The 23,170-nt window shown below is 36.0% G+C and overlaps 1 long non-coding RNA gene across 3 annotated transcripts in view; it reads right to left on the bottom strand.

Annotated features, from left to right (window-relative positions):
* Window positions 1-23,170, bottom strand: part of LOC150104384 (uncharacterized) — a 756,755-nt gene that overhangs the window by 393,664 nt on the left and 339,921 nt on the right. For all 3 annotated transcript variants that reach the window (XR_016548697.1, XR_016548696.1, XR_016548698.1), the window contains one exon: window positions 4,301-4,423. This is a non-coding gene — a long non-coding RNA (uncharacterized LOC150104384). The remainder of the gene's footprint in view (window positions 1-4,300; window positions 4,424-23,170) is intronic.

The following is a 23,170-nucleotide window of genomic DNA, read 5'->3' as shown; positions in this document are numbered from 1 at the left end:
GCCATTCTTTAGCAAGTGAAAAACAGTCCTATGAACTTCAGTGCAACCATAGTACAGTTCTGGCGTTTCTCACAAGAAATATATCGCACTTTTCTTCTCTTGCTTTTGATAATACGCAAATCTCTACACAGGAATGAATGCGTCTTGCAGTGATGCACGCTGATCTTTCCTGGCACTAACCTTTCATATCGCCACCAACATACTTTGCTGCCTCTTCTTATTTGAGCAGTTGTTAACATTATAAATCTCAAATCCTACAGACCATGGAATACTCTTCTCCCTTTTAGTGGTGCCCCTCCTGGATGACATCACACATTCTGGCGACGTCATAGCATACGTTACGTTACGTTTCTTATCCGATGACTTTTCCCTAGGTATTTTCATGTGCAACTACTGAACTGGCACCATTATGCCTTCACTCTCCATTAAGCCTGTTAAGAACAACCACAGCTGCTAACCACATGCATTTACTGTAAACCAAGTGAACCAACTTCTCGAACTCTTCCCCTTTCCTTCAGATTTGCAAATCGCACGTCAGAAAGCTAATTCTTTCTCCCCAAGCACTTGCTCACAAATGAGATTAATGTGCTGCGGTTCTGCAACTTGTCTTGTGCGCGGTTGATAACAAAAATATTCAGAAGATGCAGGTAACCCTCGTATAACGCGGATGTTAGGTTCCATATAAATGCCGCGGTATATAAATCGCGTTATGCGAGTCTCAGATCACATAGAAAAAGTAGGGTTAGGTTCCGAAATCGTTTTTTTTTTTTTTTTAATATATATAAACAACAATGACACACCCAACAAAAATATATGCTTATTTAATTCAGGTAATCCATGTAAGTTAAGAAAACATATAAACTATGAAACAAATACATAGTATAAACTTATAAAATTAAAAATTGCACGTAAACTTCATTGTACATAATGTATACATTTTTAGGCAAAATAAAATAAAGTGCATATTTTAATCGTCATCACTGTCTTCAAAACTAACATTTAGTAGGTGTTCTTTATTTACGATTGGCCGGACGTCGTCATCACTTGATCTTCTTGAAATCTCTTCAACATCATTTGCATAATTCTCATTGCCTACTTCGGCTGGTTTAGTTATCAAGAAGTCAATAATAAGAGCTTGCTTACCACTATGATGCAATTTTTTATTAAATTTATAATATGGAGCTAAACAAATATCCAATTGTCTCGTGAATTTTCCGGAGTGCTCCATTGAGGAATCATTATCCGTAAAATAACTTCCTAACTTTCTTGCTAAGTCCAAATCTTCGGCTAATTTCTTTAAACTGAATTCTTTAACGGATTCATCACAATCAGAATCTTCGGCAGAACTTTTCTCATTTCGACGTCATCTATTATTTCTACCAGTTCCTACTCATTTAAATCTGTTTCCCCGTCAATTAATTTACTAATTTCGTTTTCAACCACATCGCAAAAGCCTTCTAAGTGGTCATTACTATAAAAATAAATTTTTTACACAAAAAAAGCATTGCATTGCTCAGTTTAAGATTAACACACTTATGATTTTTAATGCGCTTTCCTGGCAGAAAACGAAGAAAATTTCAGTTGTCTTCGTTTACTGTAAACAATTGACGTACATGTGCTGAAGTGTATTTCCCCTGATATAAATTCGCTACCTATAACTACATGCGCAATACGGGCAGACGCAAATTTAACGAAGATAAAATTAGATTTTTAAGTAGCGCAGTGAAAAATATATGAAAAGATAAAGGGTTACTTCAATTTGCAGTATCGAAACCGTTATATGAGAGTTATCTGTACATGACTCTTAGTTTACAACTTAAACCCACGTATTATGCAGAAGCACTTTCGATATCGGCGTTTTCATTTTGTTTTCGTCCTTGTGAGAGCTGCGCTTATTTCATGACGAGTAATCGGATCTGCCTCTTCCTGTTCATTTCCACCTCGTATCATATTGTCCTCATTATTATTATCATCTGCAGTTTCCCATAATGAATGATCTTCTGTTCTTCGCGGACTACTGTTAAAACTGTAATGTCTTTCTCCGAATATTGTTTATTATTTCTTTATTTTTTTCTAAAAATATCTGTTTTTCATGAATGTTCTTTTTGAAGCACATACAAATACCTCCCACATTCGAGTATTCTATTAAATCTGTGTTGCAAGGATTCCTCTTATATAGTTTTCACATTGCCTGTTCTCTAAATCTCAAATAACTTTTTTTTCTCTCTCGTTGCATTTTTTAATACTTCTGTTTGTGTGTTTCGCAAAATGAGCATCATTTATAAGAGTTGTTTCCAGGGTTACAAAAAAAGTAAGACCAATCGAAATTATAGACTGCAATAACTCCATTCTGGTTGGCTGGAATTGAGGACCGTTTATGAAACGCATAAAAAGAAAATATCTCTGTGGTTGTTTTTATTGATATATTTTTACTGTAAACATTTGTGAAAGTGGTTTGAACTGATATTAATAATTTTGTTCTGGCTGAATAGAATGTTATTAAAAGATTTTTTAGAAACTTAAAATTTGTAGAATCGTTTTAATTTTATTCAAACTATTTATAGTTGAAAAATATTAAAAATAAAATTAGATGACATAAATTCATAAGCCAAACACGAATCGAAGATTAATAAAATTTTGGACATTTGTTAGCTATTTATATTAATCTTCGATTAATGCCTTCAACTAAAATAATTTGCTTCAAACTGTTGATGCAATAGTAAAGCGTTTTTTGTTTTTTATTTTCCTGTCAGAATTACACCCTCCTAATTCGGAGTTACAGTTTCCATTAATATGTTCAAATTTTGTGGCGCAAAAGAAAAAAATGGGTCAGTGTTCGACCATAATGAACTAACTGCTGTTCCAGACAGTATAAATTTATGCCTGTCCACGTAATTCTACTTGGTGCATTCATTTTCTCCCCATGACTTTGCTCGAACTTTGAGCTCTCTTCATCAACCTTGTGTAGTGATGAGAGATAGGAGAGAGAGAGAGAGAGAGAGAGATAGTAAGCGGTATTGGGCATTTAGTTGAAAACTTTTGATACAGATAGCATTTGCGTTCAACATATAAACCAATTAGCTTAAATGTTGTTTTTGTTTAGAATTATGGCCGAAGCAGCCATGAAGACAACGTATTATGTCGGTGTTCGACAGCTGGTTTCTCTATCTTGTAGAATGGAAAAACCCGAGTTTTCGAGAAGAGAAATTCTACCACCTCCGTATGAGATCGGCTAATGCATCTCATCTTCAGTCATAAAATCCTTTATTAAGGTTATTCCCTTCTTCGCTACAAGAGATTTGAATCCAAGTCTTTGCAATCGATCATTCTCATGATCACTTCCACCATGAAAAAAAAAATGATTAATAACCAAAGCTTGTCTTCGCATAAATGACATGATGAAGTACGGTTTCTGCAAGTATTTATGTCTAATAGGATGCTAATTATCTGCATGGCCATAATAACACATTTCGGAATTCTTAGCTAAATAAATATTACAACGTTGAGAAATAAAAGAATCATATCCCGAAACTTGTTTGTGGAGTGCTATGCCCCCCCCCCCTCTCCCAGTTATAAAAGGGAAGCCCTGTCACAGTTGTGAGATAAGCTAGCTCACCTTGTGATGGAAAGTTATTACAACATCCACTAGCAGTACCTTAGATGGTAACATCAATTCTCTTTCAGATGTTCGTTAATGGAAGTTAACCCTCCCATTCCGTATTGTACGAAAATACTGTTCTTGCGGAAAGCGAAGAATCTGAACCCGTTTTTTTTCCCTTAATCCAAATTTTTCGGCGTTACACTAGAGACTGAATATTTGAATTACACTATCTGCACTACATCCATTTGAAGACTACGTGAACAGAGTTTCGAGTAGTTTGCTCTTTTATTATGTGGAATATTGTAAAATATTCCATTTAGAATTGTAATAATTTTATAATTGGAATCTACACCCAGACTGGCATACACAATGAACATAAATTCTCTTTCCTACCTATGAAGCGAGATACTCGGTGATAAATTTCGTAAACTACATGAGGAGAGTCTTTTCACTCTGATATTGAATAAGTTTCACGACAGCAATTCTTGAGCCTGGTACTGTAATAAACTACGCTTTTTTAAAAAAAGGAATTTGCAAGTTGGGGACAGATTTCACCCTTCTGTAGGTGCGGTTTAAGTTGAATATTATTGCTACAACAATTTTAATCGACATAGGTATTCAATGGGATACCAAATAAACAAGATCCTAATAATTGATTCCAATTAATTAAAATATTTGATATAGGCAATTGGAACATACCGAAGAAAACGCCAGAAATGAGTGGTTCATTCTTGCTTTTTTCCTCTCTGCAGACGTCTCCACAGGCCACACTGGTCAACTAATTAGAGCCTGTTATTCGTTCCACTGTTGCACCTACTTCATCTGAAAAATAAAATTAAATTAATGATCGCATATACAACATCTCATATGTAAAAGAAACAATAATGAAGTTTTTAAAAAAAGTCGAATATGAAAATGTGGAGGCTGACGGTAATTGTAAAATAGTTATTAGAATGATAATATCGCTTTCATTATCGATAATGCAAATGTGTGTGCGCACGCACACACACACAGGGAAGCCCTGCGTATATATAAGACAGAAGTTCTATACTTAATGAAGTACTGTTTGCAATCACTTGAATGTGTTAAAATTTCCATATTAACTTGGAAAGAATTCGGTGGATCTTAATTTCATACACGTGCCGTTTAGAGTACCGCTAGGCGAGTAAGAATGGGGAACAGTTAAATAAATCGATATTTTTTATTACCTTTATTAAGGTCAGGTGCACTATGTTTCAAGGAATGTTTCTTCGTTACCCAAGCTACGGTCTACATTCAATATTTTGGTATTTGCATGACTGTGCATGTTTAGGCTGTCGAACGGATATGCGTGTAACCTCTTCGGCAGTCCTTGACCTTCACCCACTTTACATCTAACTTAGAACTAATGACGTCGGTGTCTAGGGGTATCGATTTCTGCCGTTAATCCCCTTGACGATAGTTAGGTATCTCGCAAAAATCTCGTAACTGTTCCACGCTCGCAGATTCGCCAGCGCTCTTTTTACACTCTACCCTACTGCAAATACGTTTGAGGAACCATTTTAAATATATGATTGCCCATTCGGATTAAAAACGACTCTTCATTTCTTATTTTCTCATATTTACATTCGTCACATTAAAGTTTTAAAACTCATATATAAAAACGGAATATGTTTTGGAAAATGGAAAATCCTGGGTGAGCAAGGTTTGTTCGTGTATAAATTAATAATGAAATGGAATTTTTAAAAACAAATCAACGAAATTAAAACTTGTCCCATGTTATCTGAGTGCTTAACTTGGAGTTTCGAGTTGAGCTTCCAAATTCGGGAAAAAAGAAAAAAAAAACAGCTAAACAACTGTTGGATAAGTGGAGCAGTTGATCCATATATATTTCTTTTATTGTACTTTATTTTGGTAATATTTCAAATAAATTTAAGTATTAGAAGCTAGTACATTAAATTGCGAATTACATATTTATACTATTATATTTTAATAATTAGCCAATTATTAATATATAATAGTATAAATTAAATATTGCCATCGTTCTCTCCTGATTCTAAAACTGCGTGTAAGATTTTTGTGTATCACAGCTTCATTAAATTGATAATAAATTTGTATTAATATAAAGTGAAGTAAACAAATTAATAACGGAATCTAAGCATGCAACAAGTGCTCTTGTTAATGGCAGGAAGTCTCAGACTCTAACAACTGTGAATTCCTTCTTCGAGAATCAACACACAACCCCTTCATGAAATTAATAGTTATCACTACTTAATTTTGCGTATATTATAAATAAATACTTAAAATTCATTTTAGGTATCATTTACAGATAAAAAGCTATAAATGATTCCTAAAAATGTTTTTTTTTATGGTGGGGAAACGCATCCCTTTTACTCTGCGTGCATATGAATGAAAGAATTCTGTTCTATAGATTTACAAAAGTGTCTCAGGAACGCATATATCCCTTAAAAGAGTTGCCCCTGGACATGTGTTTAATGCTGGAAAAACGTTGCCAACAACGATACGTATAGCAATAAATCCATCACGCTCCGTTCTAATTGCATTTGTGAACTACAAAGAAAACTTGTAATCAACTTTAAGGGTAGTTCTTTGGAATCTTAAACACACTGATGCAATTGCGAATGACATCTGCAATCAATTCTTTTCCGAAATGCTTCATTATTAGAACACGCTTGGACTGGACTGGTTTTCCCTTTTAGTCGTTTCCTACCATAGGTGACTTTGTAGGCATTACCCACAAAGTATTCCTGGTGAGATTTTACAGGGTAGTTCACCATTGCTTTCCCTAAACCCTTCAATTTCATCCGGGCTCAGGTCCCGCATACGGCTGGGACGTATTCATGACTTAATCCATGTGTGTTATCCATGCCAGTTTGCCCGTTCTGGGGGACGAAAAACCCGAGTTTCCGGGTGAAAAAAAAAAAAAAACCTACCTCAGTATGAGACCGGCTAACTCACCTTTAGTCGAAAGAGACAGATACATGCAACATATTCATCATGCTCCTTTATAATTGCATTTGTGAACTACAAAGCAAACTTATAATCAACTTTAAGGCTAGTTCTTTAGAATCTTAAAACACACTGATGCAATTGCGAATGACATCAGCAATCAATTATTTTCCGAAATGTCTCATTATTAGAATTCACTTGGACTGGACTGGTTTCCCCTTATCAGTTCCTCAAGTCACTGACGGGAATCGAATCCAGGTCTTTGCAACCAAAGGGCTTCGTCTATACCGACTGAGCTACAGAGACTTAAAACACGCTTAAAAGAGTGAAATGAGTAAAACCGAATTAATGCATATAATCAAATATCTACCAAACTACCTTAGTCATATATCATTTCAAATAAAGGCTGATTTTTAATTAGTGTACATCGGAGTTGAAAGAGCATGAAGAGTTGAAAGAGCAGTTAAGCATCTTAACAGCAATAAGGCCCCAGGTGCAGATGAAATCCAAGCGGAGTTAATTAAGGCCACAGGGGACGAGGGATAAGAGTGTTTCATAGATTGATTACAAGGATATGGGAGACAAGATCATGGCCTGGAGACTGGAAGAAGTTCGGTTTTCATACCAGTACTTGAGAAAGGTGATATGAAGGCATGCAAGAATTATAGAACTATTAGTTTGATATCTCACGCAAGCAAACTTTTATTAAATATCATGCTAAATAGGATTGAGGCCAAAGTTGAGGCAGAGATGCCCGAGGAACAAGCAGGTTTTAGGAAAGGTAAGGGCACCAGAGATCAGATCCTTTGCCTTAGATAGATCATAAAAAAAACAAAGATATAAACTATTACACTTTTTTTATAATGTTAGTCAAGTTGCTTTTTATTTTATCGTCCTACGTGTTTCGCCAATTTTGGCGAAATATGTAGGACGATAAAATAAAAAGCAACTTGACTAACATTATTAAAAAAGTGTAATAGTTTATATACATAATAGTCAAGAAAAAATACCACACAAAAACAAAGAATTCAGACTCCCTCTGGTAATGTGTTTCTTAGACTACTCTAAAGCTTTTGTCTGTGTTGAGCATGTGAAACTGTGGGAAGCAATGAAAATAACGGGATTTCCTCAACACACTATCAAGTTGATAGCCAACTGGTTTAGAGAGCAAGAAGCCACGGTAAGAATAGGTGTTGGATTGACTGACTGGCTTCAAGTTGGAAAAAGAGTTAGGCAAGGATGTTAGTATATATGCGGAGGACATCATGCGTGAAGTACTGGATGAGCTCAGGACAGGAATTAAGATAAGAGGTAGATTGATCAGTAATCTGAGGTATGCTGATGATACAGTACTCCTTTGTAATGACATGGAAGAACTAGGACTAATTCTTGACAAAGTTGACAAGATCAGTAATAACAGAGGACCAACTCAATCGTAGCAAGACAAAGATTATGGTTCTCAAAAGAAATACAAACAGAGAAACTCTTGAGAAACAAGTGTATCTTAATGGAGAAAGAATTGAGGGAGTCAGCAAGTTTGAGTACCTGTGATTCATTATTAATGTGAAGAATTGCTGTTCAGAAGATGTCAAAAAAAGGTTAGGAATGGCTAAAACAACAGTCAGAGACCTGTCTAAAATCTGGAAGGATGGATTTATCTCCATGGGAACAAAATTGAGGATTTTAGATGCAGTTGTTTTTCCAACAGCGACTTATGGATGCGAGACTTGGAACCTAAAGAAGTCAGATAAGAAACGGATATCTGCTTTTGATATGTGGTGTTACAGAAGGTTGTTGAGGATATCATATACTGAAAGGCGTACAAATGAATGGGTGTGAAAAGATCAGCAGAACTTTAAGGCTCCTTAAGGATATTGACAGAAGAAAGTTAAAATATTTTGGACACATGGAAAGGATGGAAGGGGGAATTCTCAGAACAGTAATAGAAGGTAAAGTTCCTGGAAAAAGAGGAAGGGGTAGACCATCAATGAGATGGATGGATGGTGTGTATGGAGTGGCTATATATATATATATATATATATATATATATATATATATATATATATATATATATATATATATATATTGGGTATAATAAATGTTAAAAATACCAAGCAATTTTAAACCTGGTTTTACTCCATTTCCCAAGTAAGCAAACAGACAAACAAGTCAAGTTTGCGCCTGCAAGTGATGCAAGTCTAGCTGATCCTACAGGTAGTGCAAGACCAAGGCAACTCGTGGTAGAGGTGGCATAAGCTCTGATCACTAATCTTAATATTTACCCTTAATGCCAAAACACATCTCCAAGAAGGGGATGTATGATGTTTTGTATTAAAGGCAAGGGGGCCACTACCCAGACCGGTTTCGACCTTTATTGAGGTCTCATCAGTGGGAGCCAGGCTAGAAATACTAAGATTTAGTAATACAGAGCTTATTAAGTATTTTACCAGAACAAGTTACCATAAGGTGTTATAACCTTATTAAATAAAAATCTCTGGAGGAGATATAAATATGTCTGTTTGCTTACTTGGGAAATGGAGTAAAACCAGGTTTAAAATTGCTTGGTATTTTTAACATTTATTATACCCAAGGTAAAATACTTTCTACATTTATATCTCCTCCAGGATACCCTTCCTAGTCGGAAGTATTTTAAAATCCGTAAAAATTGACAGGTTTCCACTCGAATATCTAGAGAAAGGGGAGGAAATCATTAAAACCATTTTCTCCAATTGGGGGATTGTCCGAAACGTAACAATCGGACAAGACGCGGATATCCCAGAGTGGAAATCAGGGGAAGTGAGCGTTTCAATCGAGATGAAAACCGAGGTCCCCAACTTGATTTTTTTAGGCTCAGCAAGAGTAATAGTCAATTATCCAGGCGTAAGGAAACAATGTTTTCGGTGCACCGCTTTGGGTCACCTTAGCGCGCACTGCCCGAAAAACAACACATGCCGCAACTGCTTATCGACAGAACACACATTGAATCAATGTGAGTCACCATGCCGTAAATGTGGAAACACATCCCATAAAATAGATATTTGTCCTAATAGGACCCTTGCAGAAAGGGCAGGAGGCGCCATAACACCTGCGGCAGTAGCCATTCCTAAGCTCACAACAGGACTCTCGAGCTACCGGCCAAACAGTAAACGAACCACAAACAACTGAACCAGAAGAGTTTCCAGCCCTCCAACCGCCAGCTACCGCAACGACTACATTAGGAAATCAGGCAATAACTGGGAGGAACGCAGAAGGGAGAATTAGGAAGAAAAAGAAACAGAACACTAAGAAATCGGAAGGCAACAATGACAGCACAGAAACAGAGGAAATGGAAATCAACACCAGTACAACTAAACGACCCATCACGCCGGAAGAAGAAGGAGAAATGAAACGAAATAAACAGGACACTGAAAGCCAAATAGAAGCCTCAAGTTCAGATGAGGATGAGGAAGGAAATGAGATAATGTCGCGAAACAACACAGAAAATGAGGAAGAAACCTCATCAGAAGAAGAAGACAGAGAGCAAGGAAACAATCCAGAAACTAAGGAAGGAACAGACTTCGTTAAAGGCAATACTCCAAACGGCTCTGTCATTCTGAAGAACTTTAAGGGATCTCCTAAAACGTCAGAAAAACTATTTCAGATAATGGCCACAAAAGGAGAGCCAACTTTCTTGTTCTTTAAGAGGAGCAATAGACTCATATGGGGAGAACTCTATGTAAAAGATATAACCAAGGTCGAGCCCCATCAACTGGACGGTCACCTGGACTTAACAGAGGAAGAAAAACAACACCTATGCGACACATTGAAGTCGCTGACACGAGTAGATCTGGAAAAGAGATACCCAGGGATAATGAAGGAATTTGAAAAAAGAACTTTATCAGTAGATACAAACACCGGTTCTTCTCACCCCATTGCAAAACCGGCAAAAAGAAAAGAACCCCGATATGAATATTCGAATGTAACAAAACGAATCCTATTCTATCTTAGGAATAAACCCGAGATAAAAAACAAAGTCCACACAGCTGTACAGGAAAAGGGAGACGTGGCTTTGCAATGTGAAGGTGAGCTAGAGAGTCTTAGAATATGGCTCAAGTTTGGGAAAGTCACTTACGACCGAGCGGAATGGAATGGATGCTTGAAGAGAATATGGCAACTTAATGATGAAGAGTCAGTACACGTACTCACAGTGATGGAAAACGTGGTAAAAGACTATGAGGAAGCGGTAAGAGATAGCAGGGCAAATATGACATAAAAAAAAGCCCCCTCTAAGTTTCTTGGTTCTGTTTCTGTATGTTCACGCTTAATCCACATAGGAGGGGGCAGACCTGAGAACCCGAGCGGCGAAGGCTTACAGCGAGGCGGTGCAGCTCCTTGCGGGCTGCATCACTCGGGCCAGGCTCTTCCCCCGTTCTTGCAGTACTTTTCTGTTAATTCACCGACTTTTGTTGTTCTGTTTATGCGTGTTCTAGCTCCTTTGTTGATTCTGTTTATGTGTGTCTTAGTTCTTTTGATTTTCAATTTATGTGTGTCTTCCTGCATTTGTTTTTTCACTTCTTTCATCGGCCAGACATCTGAAGAGGTGGCTGGCCGGAGAACGCGGAGGAGAACGGATGGAGGGAGATAATGTCGGAGATCTGCTTGGTGCTGGCATTTAAGTCAGGCCAAGTAGATCGACTGAGGCCTCTTTTAACTATATACTACTATCCACTCTATCTTCCTTCTCCTCTCTCACTATCAAGCTGACTCTCAGCACAACCTTTTTTTTTTAAATCTAAAGAGGCCAGTGATGAAAGGCATGAACTCCCATTCTACCTCAATAAATGTCGAAACCGGTCTGGGTAGTGGCCCCCTTGCCTTTAATACAAAACATCATACATCCCCTTCTTGGAGATGTGTTTTGGCATTAAGGGTAAATATTAAGATTAGTGATCAGAGCTTATACCACCTCTACCACGAGTTGCCTTGGTCTTGCACTACCTGTAGGATCAGCTAGACTTGCATCACTTGCAGGCGCAAACTTGACTTGTTTGTCTGTTTGCTTACTTGGGAAATGGAGTAAAACCAGGTTTAAAATTGCTTGGTATTTTTAACATGTATATATAACATGTATATATATATAGAGAGAGAGAGAGAGTATATCGGAGAGCATTTTTGCATCAATTTTCTGATAATTGCCACATTAAAACTTCAAGAGCTGGATAATATTAAATTATTTTATTCTTTTGATTTTTTATGAAAGTAATTTATAAGTTTAAAATATATCGACTAAAATAAATACAATTAAAAGTAAGTTAAATATAGAAGCCTATAAAATAATTAGTTCCACATAACGCTGTTCTCAAAAAACACATTTGACACATAAGCACTTGGCAGTTCAAGCTGACATGCGTGAATCACGCGTCTTGATCTGAAATTTCACACAGACATGCCAGTACAGACTATTTAAAGAAATTTTGTTCTGCTTTTCTTGAGAAAAACAGGAATATTACAAAATTGGTGCGTATTAATTAGTGCGTTCGAAGAACTTCACGTTAGCCATGTCTCGCTGCTCAACAAATCCCATAGAAGAGGTTTTGGAGAAACCAACAAAGGATTCTCACATCGGTGTCCTCGAACTCCCTCTCTCCGATAAAGGATTCAGCAATAAAGGTGAAGCAGGATTTACCCAAAATAAGATATGTTTTAGCATTTTATTTCCATGAAAGACACCATCAGCTTTCGGCACTTCCGTGAACGATGAGCTGAAATAGCCGCTAATAAACGAGAAAGTACGAATAGAAGAATAGTAAGATATATCTAAGTCGCTGCATGGCACAATACCAAAATGACACGCGATAGCTACTTCCGACACACTTTCTTAAATCAATGCAATGTAATTAACTTACGGTACCACTTAATGTTTCAACGTATTTTAAAATGTTTAAGATTGACATTTATTTATTTTAAAATTATACTGTATAATGGTGTACATTTCATTTGCCGAATCAGTCAGGACGATTCAAGTGTCGTCCTGACTAATTCGCTAAATGAATTCGTTCACTGACGGGAGTAGACAAAGGCAAGTAAAACAAACTGTATGGAAACAAAAAAAAAAAAAAAAAAAAAAAGTAAATTTGCCTAAAACATGTGGTAGCCTTTAATGTGAAAAGAGCACACACTTTGTTTGAAACATTCTTATGAAGAGTCTTTTTTTTTGCGAATCAATCTTCTACGAAAATGGTTAAGCTATTTGAAATGAATGACAGGCTCTCGTTGCCATTCATATTATACGAAGACATGGGGTGTTTGGGAGTATCATTCTGTCCTCGCTTGAGTACAATGTGCAAGACTGATTATGAGCGTCTTCCCCTAAATCGCAAAATGCGTTACATTTTAACTTAAGAAGAACAAGTTCAAGCCTTTTTCCCGATTCACCTAAATTGAAAGATTGTTCTGCTGGGATTATGCCATTAAATGATTTATACAAGTGGCGCCATCTAATCTTGTGTTACAATTTGCTATTTATAAACAGGCACACGTTTTCGCATTTCGAACTTCAAGGACGCACAAAAATAATTTATATATTTATGCTATTTAATTTATAAATATAAATTTACCGGCCTGATGGACAGCGTTTTCGCTCTCCAAACATGCTGTGGATTCGAATCCCCTTAGGCATGGATGTTTGTGAATGTCTTGACGTGATAGATGAAAATCATTACCCGGTGGAAAATTATCATCCTGCTTATTTAAGAGACCTGAAGTGGTGTACGGAAAAAAATGTTTAGTATCAAAAATAGGATTGCAGATAATACAGCCCTTAACAAGCTTGATTTACTAATATACTATAAGTTTAAACATTTTTGTGAATGGGATTCGCATAATAAAAAATTACACTCAACAAAGTTTTAACATGTGGCAAATCCAAATTAGGATTATATACAGGGTGGTCTATAAATCACATTTGACAACTTTTTTTATTATTACTTTTTTTCATTTTTTTTTTTTTCATATATTCTAAGAAACATTTGGGAAGTTAATCATGGGAAAGCTCACAACCCCCAAACGAACCAAAATCATGCAATTTAATTTTGAAAATCAGCATTCGATTTCAGCGTTCTCCAAACATGACGGCTCCCAACTTCTTCCTATAGAGTGACCTGAAGGAGATGTGTATGTGAACAAGCTCCAGACAATCCCACAGACAGCTGAAGGAGAATATTCGAGCAGAAATCAGGGCGCTGCAAACATAAAAATTAATAGCCGTCATGGACCATCTCGTAGAAAGGGCCTGTGTTTATGATGCCAAAAAGGAAAGCATTTACATGATGTGGTGTTCTATAACTAATAAAAAAACTCCGGGTTCTGTATTCCATTACAGAAAAAAATAATAAATAAAAAGTTATTAAATATTTAAACCCCTTCGTGACTTATGGACCACCCTGTATAATCACCGACTAAATGCTTATTCTATTAAGCTGTTGACTTTCATCTGTTTTCTTTTCTTGCAATAATAATAATAATTTCATTAAATTATAATTCATAAGGAAAAAACCGTGTTCGTTTAGTGAATGTAATGAAAAGCAAATTTCATTGAAATTAAGTTATCCTTCTTTGCTTGTAACTAAGAAATATACATTACAAGCAACGAATGGTACATGATCACGTCATGCTAAATATCTTGAACGCAATTTTGTAGAAACAGCGACTCAAAGAATTGCTCTGCTCATATCATTCTTTGTTCCAATGAAAATAAATTTCCTCTCCATTAAAAATTTCATTTTCAGCCTACTTCAATATCATCCATGCTTTGTGACCTTCCTTTTCTTTCACTCTCTTCCGACTCTATCACTCAAGTCAGAATAGCCAAGTCAGTCAAGTTTCCTATGCGGCTATATGAGAAGGAAGTTACTTCATTGAAAAATCTATCACTCGAGTCAGAATAGCCATGAAAAAGTTTAGTTTTCGCTGCAGCTTTGAGAAAGGAAGTTACCTGATTGAAACATTTTTGCACTGAAGATGATCTGAACAAATTAATCTCAAACCCAGCTGTTTCTACAAAGATAATACGTTTTCATATGTCTGAATTTCTATTCTGTTTTCAATGTTCATTTCTCCCTAAGCATAATAAAATAAGTCACAAACGTGTGTGTGTGAGAGAGAGAGAGAGAGAGAGAGAGAGAGAGAGGATCACGCAGGCATTAAAAGAGCTAGAGCTATATATAAACGTTCAATTAAATTTCTAGCTTTAATATTTAATAGCAGTCTGGCTATAATTAGCCTCTTACTAGCAGAAGAAAACTGAAACTGGCGATAAAACCTTTTTGTCCTGCGCACTAACGAAATCCAACGTTGAAATTGACTTAATAACGTGCTCAAGAAAGCATCAGCCATGAAAAATCTTTATGGCTAGCTAAGAATAGAGAGAAGAGCACAAAAGACTTGAAGTTCAATGAATGAGTTGGTGTAACCAACTGTGATCAATAAAAAAAAACACGTTTTTCAGCCACGTGCCCAGTTTGGGCACGTGGCTGAAAACATGGATCGATGTACTCCTCTGGTTCACTTGGATACTAACAGATCAACGGTGCAGCCTATCTTGAACGTTCATGACGCAATGAATATTTTGATTACCTTGGACTTGCAGAGCACTTTAACAGGAAACATATCATGTCACCAGGCCTGTCAGTATCAAGTTCCTATAAATACTCGTCCGTAGGTAGTTACAGAATACTGATAATAACTTTAGCTTTACTTGAAACATATCCAGGATGCGGTGAAAAGACTATTTCTGACAGGAATTTATCATGACTGCCTAGGATAGGATACTCGTGGAGTGTTTCTAAAACCTCGGGCTCTGAGCACGTATCAATTCTCTTCTTAAGATGCGTGGAATTTGTAATAAACTGGCTACTCAGTGTGTATCAATCTTACACGCGAAAGGTTTCAGAACGCACATATTGGCATTGTGTGTGTGAGAGATGAAACGAGAGGAGGAACTTGTTAATGTACTCTTGAACAGCTCTAAGATATAATTCCGCGCAGAAGGAATGAAATAAAAGGGAGCGTAGTTGATTCGGGATGTCACTCTCCACTCAGCTCAAGGTCGAATCCTAGTGTAAGCGTTAATGTTTGTAAAAAAAAATTCGGTGGCGATTTTCGCTTCCTTGTGGGAGATCACCGCTCTGCTTAGTGAAGGCAGAAGTGACTTGAAAATGCATAGATGATCTCCAAATCAGAAGAGTCAGACACCAACTTCAGTTCATCCTTTGAACTAAATGAACGATTTGCTTATAACCTTATGAGGCTGAAATCACATAAAAATGTGGGTCAATGCCAGCTTTCGTTTACATATTTTTAGGTTCAGAAGAAAGTAACGGATGCCACTTCACCTGAGCAGCATGACATATTTTTAGAAAAGGATTGTAGTAACAGATATTTATGTGATGCAGATTACAGCAAATCTGTAAGGTAGTAGAAAGATGTCAGTTTCGAAATTTTCCTCTTCTGAACAACCTTGCGAATATTGAGGAGCAGTTCCACAACTGAGAAGTAATGTCGGAATTCGAAGAGAATGTAGCGGTTTTTGGAGCCAATGTTTATATATATATGATCGGGGGATAGAAATGCTAGACTCGAATGCCATCTCAACAAGGACAGCATGATTTGTTCGATGCTATAAGTATTATCAAATGCAAAGAGAAAGGTGAAGTACGATTTTCTTTGTATTAGAAAGACTGTACTCTCTTTCTAGACGTATTCATTCAGCACTGTCTAGGACTAAGATGTTTTCATGGCATACTGTCCGATCGTCTTATCAGCAAAACTGAATCGCGCAAACGAATAAATTGGTTCGACATCATCCCGCCCGTTGTGTGCTGAATAACACTGCATTAAGCTACAAGGCAGATCTCATGAAGCGACTTGGGAACTAAAGATAGGAGGAAATAATCCTCTTTCCCACTCCAATTATAAGATCCATGCGATTTAATCTCTGATTAACCACCACTGAACAACAAGAATCTCTCGAAAGGGCATTTTCAGCCAATAGGACACCTTAAGCTATTGCCCTTTAAGATATTCACAGACAGTTTTCTTTCGAAGCTATTTTCTTATTTTTACTTCCATTGCTTTTACTGCTCCGTCTCTCCAATTTTAAGCAATTTCTCGGAATACTTCGCGATTTCTCTATTGAGTTGCTCTCGATTCTTCTTGCAAAGCACTTACAATTTAAAACTTTAACAGAATAAATTAATTATCACTGATTCTAAAGTGTAAACCATGTTAATTTTTACATAAGTCCCTAGGAGTTATGAAAGCGGGATAATCAAAATATGTCTCATGTGACTTACACAATTCTAATTTTGTTGAAAAGTACTTCGTGTTTCAATCTTCAATAAAAATTGAGTCGCACGAACCTGTGAAATTCCCAACATTTTCTGCTACTCTTTGCCAAAGTTGTCACATTTTCCGCAATTTTGGTCTTCCAGATGATTTTCATCTGATGTTCTCTTAAAATCGACAGATGCATTCAAAGAATTCTGTGTCAAATAACAAGATATCTATAGTAATCATATCTTTTACAAACTATTCTATTCCAATTTTAAAAGAAAATATATTACAAATATGCTTCTTCTTATTTTCAGAAAAGAACCGTTTTATTGAGTTTGAATGGAGTACGAAGGTCGCTGCACAACGCAAGCAGTTTGATTTGCCTGTACATTTCGCTACATCAGCGACTCACTTGACGGCGAAATGTACAGTTAATCTGGATACTTTTTTAACTAGAACAGAAAAGGAAAAGTAATTCATAAAATTATAGACTAAGGTTGATTTATCAAAAACATTATTTATCAACTAACGAACCACAAGATGGGTGTATGTAGCAGGAAGCGATATTTTCTAGCATGACTATCCTTCGATACGATGATGATACCAGCACGTGAATCTGAGACAGCTTGCATGACCGTCAACAATTTTGCTTTCTTGCTAATGCAAATTAGTTACAATAACATGTTTCGGTAGTGTCGGAATCTGAAATATTAAATCACCAGATTCCATTTTGTCTCTCAGTTCTATTTGTCACGTGATCACGCCAGTTTAATCCGGTGTACGCTTATGTGAGATGATTAGTTTAGTGAGCGCAGCATATATTTGTGAAATAATATTGGAGAGGGGGGAATCTGTTAATGTGTTTCTTGAAGGCTGACGTTGTATGCGTTTGGAAAAATGATATGTTAAAAGTGGTTACGATGCAGTAGATAGATGAAACAGGATGACAAGTTTGATCACGGAGTGTCTGGAACTGAATAGTGAATCAACAGCTGCACATGTTCACACATGGTTAGAAGAACAGTGCAGCTACTTCTGTGGATTAATATCCATGAAAATATCCTTAGAAATGACGTAATGCAGAAACAAAGGATCTGTGGGAAAGTGATGAAGGAATCAGAGAAGTGTCTGTTACGCGATTAGCTCTCTATATTTTAAAGCTGAGCAGATTTGAGATTTACGAGCATTTTGAAGATTGAAGGGATTATGGACGACTTTTTTTCTGGATAGGCTAGATGTTAAATCAGCTCAAGAAGAAAAAAACGGTATGGTTGGTGAGCGAATTATTATCAAAATGGAGGAGGAGTCTTCTTTCTTCTGGGAAAGAAGCTGGATTGTGTTTTTTGAGCATTAAAATTCACTAAATTATCTTCAGTTGTCTTCACGTCGCCCTTGAAAATAAATAAAACATCTCCGTTTAAGATTAGCCATAGCAGATTATGAAGCTTGAGTCATCTACAAGGCTTTTTTTAAACGATGAAAATCAGTGGAATGCGCTGTTATCGGCAAAACTATGGATAGGACTGAAAGTTAGTAAAAGACGATCAATGAAATGTAGGAGAAAGAGTGCAAGTAAAAGATAGCAGTTGACTCACAAACAGCGCGAGGAAAACAATAAAATGGCAGAATGCCAAACTAGATCAAATGCCTTGGAAGTATCAAGAGTGACAAGGAGGTCCAAATCTTTCCAAAACTGAAGGTTAGCCTGTTTCGTAGATGAAATTCCGAAAAATAAAATAAAATAAATAAAATAATTTAAAAAATACGAAATTCATACTTGGAGTATTTGTTCAAAATATTGAACCTGTTACTGAAGAAATAGAGTAAAAGCTTCATCAAGACATTACAGTAATTGAGAACGTGCCAAGGAAAGTGTAACAACATGGGGACTGATTACTGTCAAATGTGCGTGAAAATTACTCACTTTTGTGATAACAAAAATGAATTTTATTTTCAAAATCAAAATGAGTGAAGAGCGAAAATCCTTTTTATTTTAAGCTAAAATAAATAGTGAATTTGCAGTCCTGTGTAATCACGTAATCAGAATACCGAATAATCTACGCTGCCCTGCATTCTGAAGACTCGTATCCTGCACATTTACAAGAAACATGACAGCGTTAGTGAAAGAAGAATTCGTGTGTCCTATACTTGCATAATTAACTGGATAAATAAAAATGAATTATTGAGTTTTCAAACTGAGGCTTGGATCCTCATGCAGTGATCCCAAATAGTAGCATCAAACGGATTACTGCTTAAACCGTCTTCAACATTTACAAGTCGAATAAATAAAGCTGAGACACTACAAATATCCAAAGGCAGGAAACGCATGCACCGTGAACACATCAATTTTTAACTTATTATGTAATCCAGAAATGAAAGAGTGGGGTTTAGAAGCGTCGTGTTCTGCAAGGTAAAATGCACCCCTTACAGAATAAGTGTCGTAATTGATTGGTAGAGCCTGCAACTGATTTACTTAAAATGGAAATCGTATTTGGAAGTTGACTTTTAATGGTCTCTCACACTGAAATAAAAAAATCGTCAAATTCAAAAGATGAAATAAAAAATCCTCAGATTCAACAGATTTTTGCTCTCAAAAATGATGAGGATTTTGAGTTACATTCTTAAGACATTCTTTATAGAAACTTATAGGACAGGAAAAAAATGAGATCTGATAGTGGTCATTTGCGTTTTATATACATATTCAGGAGTCGTACGTGACTATCTTGAAAACAATATTCTGTAGAATATAAATTAGAATAGCTTATTCATTTGCTTACACCTTCCTGTGTTTTGTAATAGTTTTTATCAGCCCTACACCTATTATGGGTTAACTTATTTTGGACGACGAGAATCGCGCAGATATTTGCACAGCTTTTTTGCTGGGGATATGTGCAAGACACTAAAGGGAAAAATCACAAACAGAAGCAAAAAATCAGAGAATCTCTGATCAAAATATCTGATAAATAGTAATCCATGCTATTTATCATCACCTCTGATTTATATTCAATTGTGCATTAGAAGTTCACGTACAGGATGTTTCAAAATCAACGAACATCTCTCAAACATTTATTGCTCTGTAACGGGGTTTCTTTTCAACAAGTAAGTCGCGCATTTGTGAAATTATAACAATAATTACGATAGTTCCTTTACCAATCAGTTTGGACTAGATCCTGCGCGATTAAGACGAGAGGTATACCATTTTTCTGAGTAGCTTCACCTTGCATTGAATATCGCCATCACGTTCCTTCGAAGTTAATTAGTCTTTTCCAAATTTTTACTATTTTCTACTTTAAAAAGTATTTTGTTGTTGTTGCACGCTATTGTTGAATTTCTGTGTTATTGCTAAGTCAGGTGTCGTCTAACACCCTGATTAAATTATGTTAAGCATTGATTAAATCCCACGTTCAGTAAAGTTCGTTATCAACTTTCCAACTGAACTGGCTAGCATCTCCGAAGACATTGCTTTCATGTCAGCTGTGATGTGGATGTTTGTGAAAGTGTTTTATAGTAGATGATATTCACCGTCTTATGTGCGATTACGGCTCTGCTTTGCTGGAAATTTGAAAATTAGAACAAATTTCATCTCTAGAGTAAGTTCCCGGATTATCTAATCCGTAATCATTCACATTTATATTATAAGTTTGGAATTCTTCTTAAACAGCATTATCTCAGTATTAAATAAAAATAAACGTAAAAAATGTAGGATACTTATCGGATAAACTGTTTTGAAAGTCACTAATGTCTGCAATCATCGCAATGACAGTTGTTCTCAAAATGGAATCCAAGTATCTATTTCTATTGCTTGGAATGTCGTAGAATCTTTCTCAGCAAGTGAACACATAATAACATGGTGGAATGTGGAAACAGAAATAATTCCGAATTCTATTAATCAATCTCCACGAATGCATATTTTGTTATTAATAAAATCTTAAAACAAATGATCGCGAGTAGTAATTTTAAAATGGACGAACCGGTGTTGATAGACTTTGGAATTTGAGAAGAATTGGAATAGGACTCAAGCATTAAGTTCAAAGGTAAAGTTTTAGTACGAATGCGCCTATGATCACAACTTCGTGTCGATTATTATATTTTGTTTGTTCAAATCCAGCACCGACTTGAAGATAAATTTAAGTATAAAATTAACCTGCCAAAATATCAAACATTGTTGTAAACGAGATGGAGTTTGATGAACAAAAGAATTCTTATTGAAAGCTAGTCCTAACATTGCTCCGACTGTCACAGATTTAATGATGCGATCTTTTGAGTTAGCATGATCTTAGTGAGTTTCTCGCCATGAAAATACAAATGACATTCGTTAAAAAACAACTTTATGGTGAAAAATGATGCCGTTGTAACTGCAAGAAAAATATAAATACTGAATGACAAATGAATCGGAGTTAAAATTTAATTGCAACGCTCTTCGTATGATACGAAATTATATTAGAAGAATTCCATATAAAGATTCTTTCAGTAACCGACATCATCATTACAAATAAAAAAAGTAGCAACACATACACAACATTTGACATGCTTACTCAAAGATTTCAACTCGGAAGAGCGGAACTTGCTTAATTCCTAAGCAATTCCAGATTATCTCTGAACCGAGATATGGCATGACGAGTAAAGCAGTTTAAAGAAAGCGTTTAATTAATTTCAAGAGAAACGTCGCTGGCACGGAAAGGAATGCAACTTCTAATTCATGAAAGACTACTGGAAATGTCACACAAGGTCTTCGCTCGATGTCTTCGGATGAAATGAATTAACATTTCCGCTTACATTAAATTTAAGTGGGCAAATAAGAATCTCCTTAGAAGCACTCTGATCATCTCAAAATGCAATTTTCCTTTGGATTAGATAATCTCTGTGCTCCGATGTTAGGTAATTTTCTGCATCCGATTCTCCTCTACTGCACTTTCAAATAGTATCATAAGAGGAAATTCGCAATCGGTGGCAAGCCATCGCATTCCTTCCAATCATCCAAAAGTCGTTGTGTTCGTCGTACGTATTCCCTTGAAGAGCAAATAGTGATGTCACTGCACAGAAACTGAGGACTTGAACAAGTCTCTCTCTCTGGTTATAACACGTGTGCGCGAAAGGAGACATTGAATTACTCATCTTTTGTTTGGACTAGCTCACTACACAATAATTCTTTCGTATGAAAGGCTATTCGGAATTTTATTAAATCGAACACTTTTGTACAAAAATATGCTGAATAGTAGTAATGTCTTGAATTAGGGAAAAGGAAACTTAAAATATGAGGCCAATGCATATTATGTACGTCAACTTAGTGACCCATGGCCAGTTTATGTTTTATGGAATGAAAAACCAGTTTCCTGGAGTAGAATCACTACTCCCATCTATGAATGAGACCGGCTGGTGGTTGGCCAAATAGTGGTTGTCAGATTCAGATATAACAAGAACTCGTATTTATTTTTGTTGGTCTAGAAAACCCACATGACAAGGTGCCTGGAGAAATATCCGTTCAAAACTTATCATTTATGCTATGAAAACGAGATATCATACAGAGCAACGCATAGTCTAAGTTGAGCAGTTAGAACTGAAGGAAATTCAGGAAGATGATTTGATGTAAAATCAGTTATGCGACAAGGCTGTCTCCACTGTTATTTCTCATCTATAAGGATTACATAAAATTGGAGATGTCCATAGCTCTCTTTTATGCAGAAGATGTTATACTCTTAAATAAATCCAGCATAAGTCTTGCTAGAGATCCCTTAACTAAACTAAATAACTGCTGTATCATATTTCGCATTAAAATAGGCAATAAAACGCCAAAACTGTGAAATTAGGCAGTAAATACTAAATGCAACAGCTGCATCCTGAATAGAACTTGTGAAAAAATAAAATGTTTCGTTTATTTATGCACAATTTTAGTGAAGATAGCAAATAAAATGTACAGATAGACTTCAGAATAAGTAAAGCTGGTTTGGTGGGCAGTCAGTCGAATACATTCATATGAAATAGGTGCGAAATTAATTAAAACACTAAACTAGTTGTATACAAAAGTTTTCCAATCAGTTGAGTTAGAAATAAAACATACTGTAAACACCACTTATATGAAGGAGTTCTAAGAAAAATAAGGAGTGAACAGACAGCATCAATGCAGTATCATATTAAAAACAAGGATGTTAGGAAGGAACCTGATATTATTAACATTCGTGAATGTGTGAGCGGAGAATCTAGGTAGATTGATACATTAAGAAGTGCTTTAGATGATTGTAATGTAAGCTTTGAGAACATTGGAGCCTTGAGAGATAGGAATAATTTGTAGGAAAATTGCTGATAGGAAGT

Source organism: Typopeltis vanoorti, chromosome 8, assembly GCF_054136105.1.
Source record: "Typopeltis vanoorti isolate ZY-2024b chromosome 8, IOZ_Tvanoo_1.0, whole genome shotgun sequence".
Lineage (NCBI taxonomy): Eukaryota > Metazoa > Arthropoda > Arachnida > Uropygi > Thelyphonidae > Typopeltis > Typopeltis vanoorti.
The sequence above is the reverse complement of the archived record's forward strand: the minus strand, read 5'-3'. Positions and strand labels throughout refer to the sequence as shown.